The sequence below is a fragment of the Scyliorhinus torazame genome, chromosome 4 (assembly GCF_047496885.1).
Source record: "Scyliorhinus torazame isolate Kashiwa2021f chromosome 4, sScyTor2.1, whole genome shotgun sequence".
NCBI lineage: Eukaryota > Metazoa > Chordata > Chondrichthyes > Carcharhiniformes > Scyliorhinidae > Scyliorhinus > Scyliorhinus torazame.
The window spans coordinates 241,371,053-241,391,018 of record NC_092710.1 but is presented as its reverse complement, the minus strand read 5'-3'; positions in this window follow the sequence as shown (position 1 = coordinate 241,391,018).

The following is a 19,966-nucleotide window of genomic DNA, read 5'->3' as shown; positions in this document are numbered from 1 at the left end:
CCCACATTCCCATGAATTTAAAAAATGTAGCTGCAACTTTCTCACCTGACTTTCTGATTCAGTCCAGGTGCAGTGCAATGGATTCCCAAGGCCTTGGATCAAAACCAGGAGACTTGGAGGTAAGGATAATAGCTGTTGTAAAGTAGATAGATTTAAAGGTTCAGCCACTTAAGCCAAAGAAAAAGTAAGTGCATAAAGTAGATGTGCAGGATTGGGGGTTAGAGGGCGAACTTAGGGTGGGTGGCAGGCGGGGGTAGTGTGGTCCGGCAGTGGGATGATCAATGGGGAGTGGACAGTGGGAGGGGGTTAGGTTAGTGAGCGGTTTCAGGTGTAGTTGGGTAGGTGAGGGGACAGTGATGTAGTTGGGGGTTATGGTGGTATCTGGCGGTTGTAAGCTGGGATGAGGAGGGTAGTTGGGGGCATGGAGATGTATTTGGGGTTGGGGGAAGGTAATTATTGCTGTCCCATGTGGCATCAGGGATTGGGGCTTTCAATATTGGAGACAGGGAAGAGGTGACTGTGAAAAGAGAGAGAACATTTTGAACAGCCACATACAAAAAGTGCAAGTCTTTATTGCCTACAAACTGAATGATCTCACTTGTTCTCCCTGAGACTTCCCCCTTCTCCCTGAACAAACATCCAATTCTGTTTCCCGTGTTCTGTTTGCCTCGCAATCCACACTACTTTTACTAATGTTAAATCTTCTCATCTGTAAGAGATCTGAGAATGCTTTGTCTTGGACCCTGACTACAATTGTGTTGCAAATCAGCTCATGCTTTAAAATTCCATCATCGCAGTTCCCTGCCAGCCTATAGCGATAACTGGTGAATAAAACCATGTTTTTACCTGGATTTCGGTTTCTTTTATTAAACTTAGCCCGCTCTATTATTATGTTCTGACAGACACTGAAATAAGAGTCAAAACTTTGAAGTCTCATCCACCCCCTGTCTAGCTATCATATTGTCAGTGGTAGATCCTACTGAATAAAGTAATACGCTGACCTTGTCTTTTTGACCTTTATTCAAAAGTCCTGAAGCAGTCTTGATCTTGTGAACCTTTTTCTGTAGCTGTCCCAGATCTGGACTTGTTGCGAATCGCCTACCCTGTGAAATGTATTGTGATCTGGCAGGTGACAAGTGCTGCACAAACAAAGCGGAAACTTGGCAAGATATCATGACCTTTCTTTCTGTCTTTTTACCACAAGAAGATACATGGACAGAGGTCAGAAGACACAAATTTCAGCAACACCTTGGGAGCTATTAAATATAAAATTAAAACATACACCATCAAAAGGAAAGAAAGCTTAAACACCCGAAATTACATTTACACTGTTAAAATTAATCTTACAGAACATTACTCCAAAAATATTTCCTATGTGGTTGGACTCACAAATAAACACCTTTTGGGCAATGATCCCTTACAGATATTTAATCTATAAAACATTCCAGAAATAATACAATGAGACAAACCCAGTGTTGCTGTAAGGGCGATATGCCAAAGAGCATCTGTCCTCTCACTGCCACTCTGCTATGGAAATTCAAGAACCTCTAAAGTAAAATCTTGCTTCCTGAAGAAACCAACACTTTTTTGGGTTGTCTAGATGCTGCTTCACCTTGTGTCTTCACAGTCTGCCCGCAGCACAGAACAGTCCAGGAGGTGTTACATGGCCACTCCCCCCTAAATCCTTGGCATCGCACCTTAAGTACTCTACCCCTTCTTCCATTTTGCTTATATTGTCCTTTTCCTTCTTTCAAATTTACCTTTTCCAGAATAGAAATCTTTTATTTTTGCCTTATTCAACTACTTTCTTGTCAAATAAAAGATAAAATTCTTGCCTTATTTATTTATGATTTTTTCCAAGTCGTAAACTCTTTTACTTCCCTTTGAAATTTAACAGAACATTATGAACCTTCTTTATCTCCTAATGCAAATTTCTACCAATGTCTTCTTTGCTTACAAAAAATTCAGCTTGCCAATATTTATTTCAAGTGGCTTCCTCAAACACCTAGATCCCTTTGACATCCTCAACACTGTAGATACCCAATCCCCAGGTTAATTAAATTAGTCACAAATACACACACGCACGCATGCGCACACACACACACACATTACATATTTCTTCACATCTCTGACCTGGCGGAAAAATTCCAAAAAGACCGTTTCATTTTTTCAAGCCATTTTTCATTACTTAGTATGGGGGCAATTTTGAGACCGCACTTGTAGTGATCTGCACATCTGTGGTTATATATACAAGGGGTCAAAGTAAATGCAATACAACTAAGCAATCACTAGAGGGAGCACGGGAGATGTATGAATACAGACAGACAGGAAGTCAGAGGCACTCTTCACAGGAACGGCAGCTGGTGAGCAGGACACAGGCAGGCAGCACAAATGTAACATAGTATAAGCGCTGGAGAGAGAATGAACTCATGCAAATAAAGCATATTCTTCAACTGTAAGACTCCGAGCTTTATTCAGACACAAGGAATAATACATGGTACCAGGGGACTTCAGAACACTTTCCAGAAGATTACGCAAGATGCAGACACAGAAAGATCAAAATGACAAGAAAATTAGAACCGGACATTCGACGTGGGGAGACTTCATTGATTCAATGAAACTTGTTGGAACTCCACCGCCGCTGAAAACAATCGGTAATTTAAGTCATAGATGGAAAGGTTATAAACAAATGTTCGAAATATATATCATAGCTAATGGTTTGAGCACGACCTCAGAAGAAATGAAAATAGCACTGCTCCTAGCAGGACATGAAGATAGAGGAATACATAATGGCTTTATATACTTGAAAGGTGAAGCCAACACCAAATTAGAAGTAATACTCAAAAAATTTGAAGATCACTGTAACACCAGTAACAATGTTGCTTTAAGACATTCAATGCTTGGAGACCAATTGCACAGGGAATGAGTGATGCAAAACTCAAACAATCATTACCAGAACAGAAAGGTTTAATCCTGGAAATCATGATTGAAAAGTGCAGATCACAAGAAAAAAATAACTTTTAGATTTTAACAAGAAAAAACACCGTAAAAGTTCTTTCCAAGGGTCTGAAGAAGTTAAAATGGCGTCTGAACACATTTTAAACTGCCCGTGGAACAAAATTTGTACTCAGATCATTCTGCGCATGCAAGCCGCGCATGCGCAGTTGAACGAAAAGACCACACAGTTCGACGACAGGATCTGCGTATGCGCAGTTTACAAAAAAGCACACAGTAAAGGAACATCAATGTGCGCATGCGCACTCGATTCTCATGAGCATCATGACGTCAGCAGACGCAGCCCACTTAAAGGGGAAATGCCCAAAAAGCACAAACAAGACTCTTAAAGGCACAAAACCAACAAATTCAACCTCTAAAGGCACAACATTGCCTGAACTTCTACCAGTAGTGTCGCAGCACCCCTGAACAAGCAGTTTGCACCACCCAAAGTGAAGAACACAATGACAAAAATGAAATCAAAGATGATGATTTATTAATTGAACATGGAGAACAATAACAAATGCGAAACAAAAAAAGTAGATTTGTTTATCGAAAAATACTAGTCAGACATGGCTGAGTTATTCGGATATGCTAATCATAGCATCAGCAACATGGTTGCAAAGCTCAACACGACTCTACTCATGGTAGATGAATCCAATACTATAATGCAATGGCAGATCGTTGATACATTGGATGACAGCAACCTGTCAAATAGCCAAGAAGAAAGCGACGCCACAGAGAGTACTGACCGACTCCACTGAGGGAACACTGCATGACTCCACAGTGAGAGCGATGAAAGACTCCACAGAGAGAGCGACGCAAGCTCATTTACGGACTCCAAAATGGAAGCAATTAAACACCCCATAGTGAACGCCATGCATGATCAAGACCATGAAGGTCTATCCACCTTATCTGAGCAACCAGAAGCAGGACTATGAAAGTCTACCAAGCTCACGCGAACAACAAAGAGAAGACAATGTAAGTCTACCCACTGTATGTGAGACAAGTGACAATGTGATCACAATCGACATACAAGATGTGCAAGATCACAGCGAGACTGACAGATCTTAGCTCGCCTGTACAGAAGCACTCAACAATCAGAGTAGAGCTACTCATGAGTCCAGTGAGACCACGTCAATTGAAACCTCATCCACTCTAAACTACTCACAAGAAAATTAAATCTTGAAGATTTTGACTCGTGAAGAGGAGCACCAAGAAACCAAAGATGATTCAAATGAACCAGAAATGACTCCAGAAGAAGAGGAGCACCAAGGAAGCAAAGAAGAGGAATCAAATCCACCGCAACTGACTGATGTCACCAAGATCAATGCAACATCAGATCATTCTCACAATCCTCAAGAAGAAACGCTCAATGAAACAGCAGATACCACAAAGTACACTGACACCAATAACTTGGAGAATTACTCAAATTATCCACATGGAACAGTCATTGAGCGCAACAAGAACAACAAAACCACAAGAATCACAGCAGAAACAAGAACAAAAACTATAAGCACAGAAACAAAAACTACAAGCACAACAACAAAAACAACAAGAAGCATAACAAAGACAACAACAGCAACAACAAGCACAAAAACAAAAACAGAAACAACAAGCACGACAAAAACAACAAGAACAACAACGAAAACAACAAAGACAGAAACAACAGAAACAACAACAATGAAACAACGATCTGCACAACATGGCACAACTTCTGCACATGAAGGACAATGCAACAGCACACTCCAAAACAATGCCAAGAATACATACTATGGAATGACAATAAATCTCACAAATTCACATTTGATCCAGAACAAACAAGCACACCAGTTTTCAAGACAGATGATACACTAAATTGATACCACATGCACATAAAAAGTCCAAATCAGTCAACATCAGTGGTTTGACCATTCAAATACTTCGTGATGACTTGTTGGTTACTTAAAACACAAGAACACTGATGACATTCACAAATAAGTTACAATATCAACACGTCACCAACAGACAAAATTCAACCGAACAAATTCATAAAGTTTGGACTCAAATGTTTTTATTAAAATTGGACTCATAAAATATTAATTGGCTTTGCACAATAACCAATATCATCACTTGTACAGATATACATATCATAATTAATCTAGCTGTTTTGTACAATTTTCTTTAACACTGTACACAAAATATGTTTTTAAAAAAGGGGGGGGATATAGCGATCTGCATATCTGTGTATATATACAAGGGGTCAATGTAAATGCAATACAACTAAGCAATCACTAGAGGGAGCACGGGAGATGTAAAAATACAGACAGACAGGAAGTCAGAGGCACTCTTCACAGGAACGGCAGCTGGTGAGCAGGACACAGACAGGCAGCACAGATGTAACACAGAAAAGCGCTGGAGAGAGAACGAACTCATACAAATAAAGCATCTACTTCAACTGTAAGACTGTGAGCTTTATTCAGACACAAGGTATAATACAGCACTGTCCATCAGTGAGAATCACGGCACAGGCTAAAAATCTGGAAAGAATCAAAAAATGTAATTCTGTCCAGTATTATTGAGTCTTGGAAGAGAATTACAGAACGTGCTGTGTGAGCCTGCGAACCCCATTTTAATATATTAGCACCTCATTAGCGAGCATTCTCTCTCTACTTGCCCCCTCATGGAATATTCACCGGGCCTCACGCCAGCATCATTTACAACAGGATTGGCCAGGCATGAGACAGTCACGGGATCCCTTTGGGAACGCAGCGGTAAGTACAGCCTGGTAGAGCCACATGCCAACCTGTGCCAGGGCAGTTCCAGGGGCGGACCCTATTGGTGCCCCATAGCGGGGTGGAGGGGGGGGGGTGGAGGGGGGGGGGTGCATAATTGCATATTGGGCAGAGGAGAGATGGACATGGGGGATGGGGTGGTTCCAGCAATGAATATTGGTGGGACGATAGTGCCGATGTATGGTAGCGGTGGGGGGCGAGTGGGGCCTGAGACTTCTTTGATGTGGGCTGGGGGCAATTAGACTGCAGAGCTGGCCAGGGTGCCTTGTAAAGATGGTGCCCGATCTGTTTGGAGTCTTCTAAGTGACACTGCCCCACCACAGTGGTGGTGTGCACCGCACCTGCTCTTTTTTGGCAAAAAGGTTCAAAAGTCCGTGAGAAATCCTGCCGACGGTTTGTACTGGTTTTCTCACCAGGCCTGACACTTTGCCATTTTTTGGTAGGATTTCACAAGAGGGTACAGGTGCTAATGATAAAAATACACACAAGAATATTTTTTAAAAATAGAGCTCATTCCAGCCCAATTTCTAGTTTACAAATTTCAATGCTCCTCTGAATTTTAAACCCTTGAAAATACACCTGCAATTAAACTTTCTCATCCAGCCGCATGTATAATTTGTAAATGAAAAAGTTGCAGTAATAAATGACATGTAACCAGATTAGCATTCTGGTTTCTAAACCTTTCCAGAAAATTCAATGGATTGTCTGCAGTATAAATAATTGTCTCTGAAGGATTGCATGCAACTTTAATTTTGAAAAGCTGCAAGGCTAACACGGGGCAGGATTCTCCATTGCGAGTCTGTTCCACTACCATTGCCAGCGAGGACAGAGAAATTGACGCTCCAGTGATTGCAGCGGGAACGGAGAATCCCCCCGACGTGAACCAATGGTGTATCCCACCACTCTATCTCTTTTTTGATGGGTTCTTCTGATGTACGTTCAACTTTCATGAGAAATAGTTTATCTTATAACACAGCACTAATGAACCACATGACTGGAGTTAATATCTAACTTAAACTGTTTCGTCTGATTAGGTGCTGATAAAAAAGTTGCATTAGTTAGTAAAGCTATCAATCTGTCCAATTAATTCTGACATGCCCTTGTCCATTGGAATTTAACACAGCACCAACACCCATATCACTGGTATTAATAGCCAACTTAAACAGTTCTGTATCATCAGGTGCTGACAGAAAGGTGCAGTAGTTAGTACAGCTTCCAATCTGTTCAATTCATTCGGACACTCCTTTATCCATTGGAATTTTATGTTATTTTTAAATAATCCAATCAATGGAGCAACCACCCTGCTAAAACTTAGAACATAGAACATTACAGCGCAGTACAGGCCCTTCGGCCCTCGATGTTGCGCCGACCTGTGAAACCACTTGGCATAAACTTCCGATAAAAGTCTACACATGCCTAGAAATCTCAAGACTTGATTTTCTTGTAGGCACTGGAATTGCACAAAAGGCTTTTACTTTTGCATCTCATGGGCCTGCTTGACCATGTCCAACAGTATGGCCTAAATATGTAACTTGCCCTTTTGCAAATTTACGTTCAGTCAAGTTGAAAACCAAATTGGCTTTTTGCAGTCGATCTTTTAAATATTGCAAATGCTTCCCTCATGTTTGACTGAATTGCAAATGCTTCTCTCGTGCTTGAGTAAATTTAGTTTAGGGACAGGGTCGAAACCAATAATTGTCTGAGAAAACCAACTGTTTATACTTGCAAGAATGAATGTTGAGTTAAGACTGGGAGGAAAAAGGCGTGGTCATTTTGATAATTGCTTCTTGAAGATTGTTTTGCAACATTTGAAGAATTGAGGGAGAAGCAAGTTTGGGGTGTCGAACTCGCCAGAACTCCAGACAGGAACAGGGCCTTTGACTCGCTGTTGGCAAGAAGGCAAAATCTATTGGATTGGAGGTCAGTTTCTCCATCCAGTGCCTCAGTATAGCTGGGAGAGTTAATGACGCTTCTAAGCCTAGATTTAGTTTAATAGAGAATGAGGAAGCGTTTCATAAAAGATGGCATCCATTCATATCTTACTTTAAGGAATTAATTTCAGGCAGCACCTAAAAGGGAGGGGGGTAATTAGTTAGTTAATTAATTGTTTTCGGGTTGCGGAAGGGATTGTTAAATGTTAGATAAATATGTGTAGTGTATAAAAATGTATAAAATTTAGTAAAAGCTGTTAGAGGTGAAAATATTCACACAAAGTAGTCTAGCAGGATGTTCCTGAGCCGGTCGCTGCTCGAGCCGGTGGACAAGGCGAGTAGTCAAACCTTTGACTGCCAGAAATTAGAGTCACACGGCGAGACGGACGGACAGCGAAGCAACAGCCAACGAATCTGGTATCAAGGCCAAGTGAGTAAAAGACTCAGTTTAAAATTATTATTTTTTGGTTTTGTTTTGTTGGTCCGCTATAACATTTACTTTAGTACTGATCGGCTGCTCGAGGACCCATGCTGAGCCTGAATTAAGGGGGCAATTGAGCTCTCACGTGACGGCCAAAGTTAGTTGCGAATGAGAGACGCACAGACTGTTGAGTGATTAACGGTCGCGGAATTTACCGTGACACAGTGACAAGCCAGGACCTCCACCCTCCGTGAGTGGATGATAGGTAAAGCCTCTGAACACAGTCGCCTAGGCACACCGGATATGCGGGTGATAGAGACGACATGGTTAACACATCATGGAAAAGAAAAGACAGGCACAAGGTCGCTTTTCTTGTGTCCCTGGGGATCCATGAGTCTGGCCTTCGGATAAGAGCAAAATACTCTGGTACAAAAAAACAATGATCAGAGATGGGTGGGATCCCGACGCCGCCCCCGTAGAACAAAGAAACTGGTGGGATAAACAAAAATGAGATACGGCAAAAAAAAATAAGGCAAGAGTCATCTTAGTTCACCAGTTAGAAGAACAAATGACAGAAATTAAGTGCACCCCCGTGCAGCGTTACGCTAATAATGGAAATGACAGATATAAAGCCTTCACACTGTTTGAAAAACAGGTTATTTTAAAGGAATTGAGCTCTCACTCTCCCACATTCACACCAAATCATTTTAAGCATCGCAATAAAGCGAGAAAAGATAGCAGCAGTACAGATTGTGCAAACCAACAATAGAATCATAGGAAACTGCTACAATTATGGCTAAGGACTGTCGGGTAAAGAAAGGGAACTGTAAACATTGCGGGAAATCTAACTCAATTAGCCCAAAAGATCATGCAGCATTCCTGGAATGTCTCAAGGAGAAGGGAAAGAAACAGGCTCCCTGGGGATGGACATTTTAAATTAACCAGAAGTTTAGACATGTCCAAAGGAAAAAAAAAATCAAATAAAGTAAAATCCAAAAGATCAGACCTCGTGGTCATTGAGGATTGAGGTGGGGAAGGTACAATGTCACTTTTGCTCACCCAGAAGCATTGTAACCCAATTAATCAAATGTGGAAGCCGGGTGGATTTCAATAAGACACTCTGCGGCACAGCAAAAAAAAAGAAGGGGGCTGAAAAGCTCCACAAGCTTTCGTTCAGAAATATCGGAGAATGACAAATCCCCCTCACACGGAAAAAAGGAGAGTACAGTAAATACAAGATTAAGGTTAGAAACTTAACAATGGTCGGACCGTCCAGATAAACTCGACAATAATTCAATTCATTTCAGTTGAAAAAAAACAGTATTATCTCTTTCAAACACTGGTTAAATAGCGAACATTGAAAATTGAAATCAGTTTAAAGAAGAAGAAAGAAGTTTGAGTAACATTAAAGGAAAGAATAAATAATGTTTGAGATCACGTAAAAAACGCAAATGGCATCATTCCAAGTTCTACACCTACTCTCCGCCTCCTTCGGTTCTGTACAAAATTTAACCATTTCAGCAAGCAGGTCACCTGCACACAAAAAAGATAATGCCTATAAAATCGATCAGTGGAAATTGACTTAAATGGAATAACACAGATAAAGTTTTATGGTGAAGTAGAATGGTAGATCTTGTTCAGTATATTAATTAAGCGGTTGTGTAACTGCTGTCTCTTTGAGAATCTGTAGCCATGAGAGAGGGCTAACAGTTAACTCTGATATTTGCGACCTGTGAGAATGTGTGTGTTTGGTCTGTGAATGTTAATATCTCTCTGCTAAGATTTATCTTCTGAGAAGTAACCTTGAGTTTATAATTTGCAACTTTAGAATAGGCTCCAGAAGGATTTTTACCTAACTTATTTTGGTTAAAGCAGTGAAGTGCTAGTTTTCCTTTGTGTGTGTGGTGATATTTGTTTGTCGTCTGACATTGTGAGTTAAAGATCATAGTTTGAGTATAATTTTTCTTTTCAAAAGTTATCATTGACATTTCCAGGGTAATTTTGATACACAAGGAATTTTAATCAGGGTACAAAATCGCGTATGTAAGAATAAGAAAATATGACTTCCGGTTGCGGCTATGCGGACTTCCGGTTGCGGCTATGCGGACTTCCGGTTGCGGCTATGCGGAGCTAAGTCGCATGTTCGGCAGCTCCCGCTAAAAACGGACTTTTGGGCTCTTTTTCGGGCCCGTAACGGCGCTTCTTTGACATTTCCCGGTGTGGGAAGGGGACAGCAACATTCCCCCGATAGTGTATGGATTGGACCAGGAGTGGGGAGATTAAAAATGTGGCATTGAAACAAAGAAAGGTGCGAGGGAGGAGGACCAAGATGGCGGCGGGCGGAGACCAGGCAGCGTGGAGGCAGTGGGCGCAAGAGCAGCAGGAGCTTCTCCAGTGCTGTTTTAAGGAACTGAAAGCAAAGCTGCTGGAACCAATGAAGGCTTCAATTGATAAGCTGCTGGAGACCCAGACGGCCCAAGGGGCGGTGATCCGGGAGGTCCGGCAGAAGGTCTCGGAGAACGAGGACGAGATCCTGGGCCTGGCGGTGAAGGTGGAGGCGCACGAGGCGCTCCACAATAAATGGCAGGTGAGGTTCGAGGAGATGGAGAACTGGTCGAGGTGGAAAAACCTGCGGATCCTGGGTCTCCCGGAGGGGCTGGAAGGACTGGACGTGGGGGCCTACGTGGTCACCATGCTGAATTCGCGGATGGGAGCTCGTGGGGGGGGGGGGGGGGGTAGGTGAACTGCTTGGGGGGTTGATGGTCGGTAAGGGAGATGGGGCCCCGTTGGGGGGGGGGAAGAGATGCCTGAGTTGGGGGTAGTGGGAACGGGCCTGGAAAAGGTGCTCCGCTAGGGGAGGCGGGGCCGGGCGAGTGGAATGCGTGGGCTTTTTCTCCCGCGTTGGGAGTGGAATGGATGAGATCCCGCTGGTGGGGGGGGGGGGGGGGGGGGGGGGTTCCACACTGGGGGGGGGGTCGATGGAGTGGCGGGAGTGGGCGGGGTCAGCAGGAGGAGTCAGCTGACTTACAGGAGTGCAATGGGGGGAGCAATGCAGCTAGGGGGGGACCTAGCTGGGGCGGGGGGAGGGGGGGAACCGGGTTGCTGCTGGAATGGCCAAGGGGGAGCTGGAGTTGGTAGAGGAGGTCGGGGCGGGGATCTGCCGCTGTGAGGAACGGGCCGTGCGAGGGGCGCGGGCACGTGGCTGGCCTAGGAAGGGCCATGGCTAGTCGGCGGGGGAGAGGGGTGAGTAGCCCCCTGATCTGGCTGCTAACCTGGAATGTAAGGGTACTGAATGGGCCGGTCAAGCGGGCCCGGGTGTTCCCGCACCTGAAGGGGCTGAAGGCGGATGTGGTCATGCTTCAGGAGACGCACCTGAGGGTGGCGGATCAGGTAAGGTTGAGAAAGGGGTGGGCAGAGCAGGTGTTTCATTCGGGTTTGGATGCAAAAAATCAGAGGGTGGAGATCTTGGTGGGGAAGAGAGTGTCGTTCGAGGCGTCGAGCATTGTGGCAGACAATGGCGGTAGGTATGTGATGGTAAGTGGCAAGCTGCAGGGCGAGCGGGTGGTGTTGGTCAATGTATATGCCCCGAACAGGGACGATGCGGGGTTCATGCGGCGTATGCTGGGCTGGATTCCTGACCTGGAGACAGGGGGCCTGATAATGGGGGGGGGGGATTTCAACACCGTGCTGGATACGACATTGGTCTAAGATGGGCAGGAGGCCGGCGGCGGCCAAGGTGCTGAGGGGGTTCATGGACCAGGTGGGAGGGGTGGATCCATGGAGGTTTGCAAGGCCGGTGGCCAGGGAATTTTCATTCTTCTCCCATGTCCACAAGGCCTACTCCCGGATTGACTTTTTTGTCATGAGCAGGGTGCTGATTCCGAGGGTGGAGTATACGGAGTACTCGGCGACAGCCATTTCTGATCACGTTCCGCACTGGGTGGACCTCGTGTTGGGGGAGGAGAGGGACCAGCGCCCGCTGTGGCGCCTAGAGGCGGGGTTGCTGGCGGACGAGGAGGTGAACGGGCGGGTCCGGAAGTGTATAGAGAGGTACCTGGAGGTTAATGACAATGGGGAGGTGCCAGTAGGGGTGGTCTGGGAGGCGCTGAAGGCAGTGGTCAGAGGAGAGCTGATCTCCATTAGGGCACACAAGGAGAGGGGGGAGAGGAGAGAGAGGTTGGTGGGGGAGATGGCGAGGGTGGATAGGAGGTACGCGGAGGCCCTGGAGGAGGGATTGCTTCGGGAGCGGCGTAGCCTCCAGGCTCAGTTCGATTTGTTGACCACCAGGAAGGCGGAAGCGCAGTGGAGGAAGGCGCAGGGGGCATGAATACGGAGAAAAAGCGAGCTGTATACTGGCGCACCAGCTTTGGAAGCGAGAGGCAGCTAGGGAAATCGGGGGAATTAGGGATGGAGGAGGGAACACGGTGCGAAGTGCGGTGGGTATCAATGGGCTCTTCAGGGACGTCTACGAGGAACTGTACCGGTCTGAGCCCCCACTGGAAGAGGGAGGGATGGGTCGCTTCCTGGACCGGCTGGGGTTTCCTAAGGTGGAGGAGGGGCAGGTGGCGGGGTTGGGGGCGCCGGTTGGGTTGGAGGAGTTGGTCAAAGGGATAGGGAACATGCAGGCGGGGAAGGCACCGGGGCCGGATGGGTTCCCGGTTGAATTTTACAAGAAGTATGCGGACCTGCTGGGCCCGCTGTTCGTAAGGACCTTTAACGAGGCAAGGGAAGGGGTGGCTCTGCCCCCAATGATGTCGAGAGCGCTGATTTCCCTGATCCTGAAGCGGGACAAGGATCTCCTCCAGTGTGGGTCATATAGGGCGATCTCACTCTTAAATGTAGACGCAAAGTTTCTGGCAAAGATTTGGGCTATGAGGATAGACTGTGTGCCGCAGGTCATACATGAGGATCAGACGGGGTTCGTGAAAGGGAGGCAGTTGAATACCAATGTACAGAGGCTCTTGAATGTTATAATGATGCCAGCGATGGAAGGGGAGGCGGAGATAGTGGCGGCGATGGATGCGGAGAAGGTCTTTGATATGGTGGAGTGGGGGTACCTGTGGGAGGTGTTGAAAAGGTTCAGGTTCGGGGAGAGGTTCGTCAGGTGGGTGAGGCTGCTATATGAGGCCCCGGTGGTGAGTGTGGCCACGAACAGAAGGAGGTCAGAGTATTTCCGGCTACACCGGGGGACGAGGCAGGGGTGTCCCCTGTCCCCCCTGCTCTTTGCACTGGCGATTGAACCCCTGGCCATGGCGTTGAGGGAATCGAGGAACTGGAGGGGGCTGGTGCAGGGTGGGGAGGAGCATCGGGTGTCGCTCTATGCGGATGATTTGCTGCTATATGTGGCGAACCCGGTGGGGGGACTGCCGGAGGGTATGAGGATCCTTAGGGAGTTTGGGGATTTCTCCGGGTACAAGCTTAATATGGGGAAGAGCGAGTTGTTCGTAGTGCACCCGGGGGACCAGGAGAGGGGGATTGGTGAGCTCCTACTAAAAAGGGCGGAGAGGAGTTTCAGGTACCTGGAGGTCCAGGTGGCTAGGAGCTGGGGGGCCCTACATAAGCTTAACTTCACGAGGCTGGTGGAGCAGATGGAGGAGGTGTTTAAGAGGTGGGACGTGCTGCCATTCTCCCTGGCGGGTAGAGTGCAGTCAGTTAAAATGACGGTGCTCCCGAGGTTTTTGTTCCTGTTCCAATGCCTCCCCATCCTGATCCCTGGGGCCTTCTTCAGGCGGGTTAACAGGAGCGTTATGGGGTTTGTATGTGTCATGATATTCAAACACACACATCATGATGGACACACCAACAGGCAAATCAGAGCACACAACACCACAACCAATCACAGACAAGAACACCAACCACATAAAAAGCACGAGCACGACACCTGGTGGTCAGTAGGTCTGGGGACAAAGAAACAGAGAAGAGCTGTTACAACATCACAAGCAGGGAACCCCCACGTGCAGGGTGCAAAGACAAAACTGTACATAGTAAGTTTGAATAAAATAGCGTTGTACCATATACAACCGTGTTGGCTCATCTGTGTCAGAACACCCAACACCACATGGTACAGGAGTAGATCGATACCTGCCTACTAACCTGCCATTCTGGACATGGACCGCACCGACAAACCGCAGCCGTTGCAAGTCGCGGGGAACCTAGGTACCAATTGGAAGCTCTTCAGGCAGCGATTTGACCTGTACATCCGTGCCACCGAAAAACAGAGTGCCTCGGATGAAACGAAGATTGCAATGCTCCTCTTCTACGCAGGTCAGCACGCCACCGACGTCTTCAACTCACTGGTGTTCGAAGAAGGCGAAAACCAATCCAAATATGACACGGTCATCCTCAAACTGGACCAGCACTTTCAAGTTGAAGTAAATGAAAGTTTTGAAAGATACCTCTTTCAGCAACGCCTGCAAGGTAAGGAGGAGCTTTTTCAACCCTTCTTGACGCACCTCCGGCTTCTAGCGCAGTCCTGCGGTTACGGCACCACCACAGAGTCCATGATCAGGGACCAGATTGTTTTTGGCGTTGCCTCTAGTGGCCTACGCCAGCAGCTTCTTAAAATAAAAAGCCTCACCTTAGCGTCTGCTGTGGAAGCCTGTGTCCTCCACGAAAATGCTACCTGCCGTTTTGCCCGATTTCAGGCGTCCGAGTTGGCACGGAGGGGGTCCCCAGCCGTCGAATCGGCAAGCCAGGCCGCCCACGACGTCGAACGCATCCAGGCCGTCGATTACTTCCCGACCCACGGCCCGGACGACAGCGGCCGCTTCCCGCGCTTTTCGCGGTCTCCCGCGCAGGTGCGCGCCAAAAATAACGGCCACAACGAGGGACGCACTGCGCAGGCGCGCCCACCGCAAGATCGCACTGCGCATGCGCAGTGGCGCAACGAACGCCGTGACGTCATGACGTGCGGCAATTGTGGAGCTCTACATTTAAAAGGGCAATGTCCTGCAAAAAACCGACAGTGCCTCAGATGTGGCAAGATGGGCCACTACGCAGCCCACTGTCGTTCGGCTCAACCCATGGATCCGGCGCATCCTCGACAATCTCGCAGACAAGTCAGGACCGTCCAGCCCACGCATCAAGACTTCCAGTTAACTGATGCAGATGACCAGGATGCCTTCCGCGTTTCCGTCATCGATGTCAACAAGGTCAATGCCATCAATCCAGCCGATGAGTGGTGTGCCACCCTGACGGTCAACCCGAACTCGTCGCAAGCCCATTAGACTGGACTTATAATACCGTTCATATGTTTAACAAGTTGCACAATTTTACATGATAACCTGTTGTTGTTTATCGTTCCAGATGTCGTCTGACTGGACAACTGTTCAAGTTTTTTTTTCTTCTTCTCTCGTTCGCATTTATGTTATGTTATGGTACAACTTGGTTCATGTGACGCACCCGACATCGCCCCATGTACATAGTTCCGTCATATGCACATGCTGCACACGACACACACACACTCTTAGATGCACTCACGACACGATCATATTTATTACCACGTAGGCACATATCTTTGTAAAAAGGGGGATGTCATGATATTCAAACACACACATCATGATGGACACACCAACAGGCAAATCAGAGCACACAACACCACAACCAATCACAGACAAGAACACCAACCACATAAAAAGCACGAGCACGACACCTGGTGGTCAGTAGGTCTGGGGACAAAGAAACAGAGAAGAGCTGTTACAACATCACAAGCAGGGAACCCCACGTGCAGGGTGCAAAGACAAAACTGTACATAGTAAGTTTGAATAAAATAGCGTTGTACCATATACAACCGTGTTGGCTCATCTGTGTGTCAGAACACCCAACACCACAGTATGGGCGCAGAAGACCCAGAGGGTGAGAAGGGTTTCCTGGAGTGGTGCAGCAATCGGGGGGGTTGGCGCTGCCTAACCTCTGTGGGTATTATTGGGCCACCAACATGGCAATGGTGCGCAAGTGGGTGATGGAGGGGGATGGGGCAGCATGGAAGAGGTTGGAGATGGCGTCCTGTGTGGGCACGAGCCTGGAGGTGCTCGTGACAGCGCCGCTGCCGCTTCCTCCAACGAGGTACACCTAGAGCCCGGTGGTGGCAGCTACCCTCAAAGTTTGGCGGCAATGGAGACGTCACAGGGGGAGGTGAGGGCCTCGGTGTGGTCCCCGATTCTGGGGAACCACTGGTTTGTCCCGGGGGGGATGGACGGAGGGTTTCCGAGCTGGCACAGGGTAGGTATTAGAAGGATGGGGGACCTGTTTGTGGACGGGAAGTTCGCGAGCCTGGGTGAGCTGGAGGAGAAGTTTGGGCTCCCCCCGGGGAACACCTTCAGATATATGCAGGTCAGGGCGTTTGTTCGGCGGCAGGTGGTGGAGTTCCCACTATTGCCGCCACGCAGGGTCCAGGACAGGGTGCTGTCGGGTGTGTGGGTTGGAGAGGAAGGATCTCGGCAACGTATCAGGTGATGCAGGAGGAGGAGGAGGCCTCGGTGGAGGAGCTAAACGGTAAGTGGGCGGAGGAGTTGGGTGAGGAGATTGACGAGGGGATGTGGGCGGATACCCTGGGGAGGGTGAACTCTTCCTCCTCTTACGCAATGCCCAGCCTCATACAATTTAAGGTGCTGCATTGGGCTCACATGACCAGGGCAAGGTTAAGCCGGTTCTTTGGGTGCGAGGACAGGTGTGTTAGGTGCTCAGGGAGCCCAGCAAATCACACCCAAATGTTCTGGGCCTGCCCAGCGCTGGAGGACATTTGGAAGGGTGTAGCGAGGATGGTGTCGAGGGTGATAGGTTCCAGGGTCAAGCCGGGCTGGGGGCTCGTAATATTTGGGGTGGCATAGGAGCCGGGAGTGCAGGAGGCGAAAGAAGCCGGTGTTCTGGCCTTTGCGTCCCTGGTAGCCCGGCGAAGGATTCTTTTCCAGTGGAAGGATGCGAGGCCCCCAAAGGTGGAATCCTGGATCAACGATATGGCAGGGTTTATTAAATTGGAGAGGGTGAAATTCACCTTAAGGGGATTGGTACAAAGGTTATTCAGGCGGTGGCAACCATTCCTAGACTTCCTGGCAGAACGTTAGAAGATGGCCAGCAGTGGCAGCAACTGGGGGGGGGGGGGGGGGGGGGGGCGTTGGTTCGTTTTTCTTGAGTGGTCGTGTATTTCTGCCTTTGTGTTGATGAAGGCTGTTAACTTATTATTTATGTATATGGGGGTGGGGGGGGTTGTTCTTTTCTTTCTGTATTTTGTTGATATTTTGTGAAAATTTGAATAAAAACATTTTTTTAAAAAAAGAAGAAAATATTAGTTTTATGGTGTTCATTGGAAGTTAGGACAGTTGAAATACGTATGACCAATCCGGTGTTTCATTAGTTCAGGGTTAAAACGTCCCTGACACAACGAAGATGTATTAATTTAGCCCAGTGGGCTGGTTTAGCTCACTGGGCTAAATCGCTGGCTTTTAAAGCAGACCAAGGCAGGCCAGCAGCAATTCCCTTACCAGCCTCCCCGAACAGGCACCGGAATGTGGCGACTAGGGGCTTTTCACAGTAACTTCATTTGAAGCCTACTTGTGACAATAAGCGATTTTCATTTCATTTTTCATTCTGAGATTGCAGAATTAAGTGTAAAGGACAGATGGGTAAATAAAATATGCCCATGACCATGTTTCTTGTTTAAACAAAAGAAGGGTGGTGACAAAATGAGATCTGGTAGAGAACTCTTACTCCACCCCCTTTTCAAACCAGCAGAGAATTGACCCGCGCTTGTTAATGCCTGGATTTGGTATGTCTCTCTTGTGGGGACCATGAATTCGGATTCAGTTGAATTGGTTTTTGGAGCAGGCGAGGAGCTGGATGAGGGGTTTACCTAATTGTAATTCTGATAAAGTAATAAAAAACAGCTGAAGATGTATTTTTAATTGGAACTTACAAATCTTAATTTTTGAATTGTCAGATATATTCAGATTTGTTAACCCATTCTGCCCCAGAATGGATCTTTTGTGTTTGACTTTACAAGTAACTGCAAGTGGAACAATATTTGCAGTAGCTTCAGGAATTTGAGATAGTTGAGTTATTGTAAACTGGCTAATTAAACAGGCATAAGCACGTTAGAGTCGGGTTCAAGCGCAACAGAATCAGGCGTGTAACCACGAGGAAAGTAGATATGAAAAGGTTGTAACATATGAGAACAACTAACCCCTGAATAACACACGTGTTCGATCCATGCAGGAAAAGCTTTATACGGACAACATCCAACACCTGGTGACGACCAGGACACTTTTCCACTTTTCCTTCAAATTTTTAGATTAAACATTCAAAAAATGGAACGACAGCAGCAGCTGTGGGGACTCGTAATGGCTCTTAAAATCTCAGAACAACTACAAGCACATAAGAGTGCAGGAACATCACTGATTTCACAACGGACCCAGCGTGAACGTAGCTATATGAACTTTATATAATTTTATTGACGAGATGTGCATACAGCAGCCAGAGACTGGAACAATGATAGAGCTTATTTTAATGCATGGCTGCAGGTACATTCGGGGAAAGATGTGTATACAAATTGTGTCTGTACTTCTCGCGGGTTCAGGCACTGTTTATAATATGAAATAAATATGTATAGTGTTTTAAGTAAGGTTGTTATGAAGCAGGCTGCCAATGACACGGGTGCCACTAGATTAAAAAAAATATATATATATATATTTATTAAAGTTTTTTAACACAATTTTTCTCCCTTACAAACAATAACCCCCCCCCCCGCCCTCGTAACAAAAAAAAACAAACGAGAAATCGCGCAGAGCAAGACGGCAAAATGATATATTTACACAGCTTTGTACACTGGCCCTCACCCGTACGTGCCAGTTTCCCCAACCCTTCATATTATCTCTTGCTCATCCACCCTCCCAGGCAGTCCCCCCCTTTCCCCGCCCCGTCCCCCCCCTCCCAGGACGTCCCCTCCACCCCCCCCCTCCCAGGACGTCCCCTCCACCCCCCCCCTCCCCCCAAGGTTGCTGCTGCTGCTGACCGACCTTCCTCTCACGCTCCGCTAGATAGTCTAGGAACGGTTGCCACCGCCTGTAGAACCCCTGCGCAGACCCTCTCAAGGCGATCTTAATCCTCTCCAACTTTATGAACCCAGCCATATCATTTATCCAGGCCTCCAGGCTGGGGGGCTTCGCCTCCTTCCACATTAGCAAGATCCTTCGCCGGGCTACTAGGGACGCAAAGGCCAGAATGCCGGCCTCTTTCGCCTCCTGCACTCCCGGTTCGTCAACTACTCCAAATATTGCTAGCCCCCAGCTTGGCTTGACCCGGACTTTCACCACCTGAGATATTGCTCCCGCCACTCCTCTCCAGAACCCCTCCAGTGCCGGGCATGACCAAAACATATGGGCATGGTTCGCCGGGCTCCCTGAGCACCTTCCACATCTGTCCTCTACCCCAAAGAACCTACTCAACCTTGCCCCCGTCAAGTGCGCTCTGTGGACCACCTTAAATTGTATCAGGCTGAGCCTGGCACACAAGGGGGAGGAATTAACCCTACCTAGGGCATCAGCCCACAGACCTTCCTCGATCTCCTCCCCCAGCTCCTCCTCCCATTTACCCTTCAACTCTTCTACCAGCGCTTCCCCCTCTTCTTTCAACTCCTGGTGTATTTCCGACACCTTGCCCTCCCCGACCCATACACCCGAGATCACCCTATCTTGAACTTCTTGTGCCGGGAGCAACGGGAATTCCCTCACCTGTCGCCTCACAAAAGCCCTCACCTGCATATATCTAAAGGCATTTCCCGGGGGTAACCCGAACTTCTCCTCCAGTGCCCCTAGGCTCGCAAACGTCCCGTCGATGAACAGGTCCCCCATTCT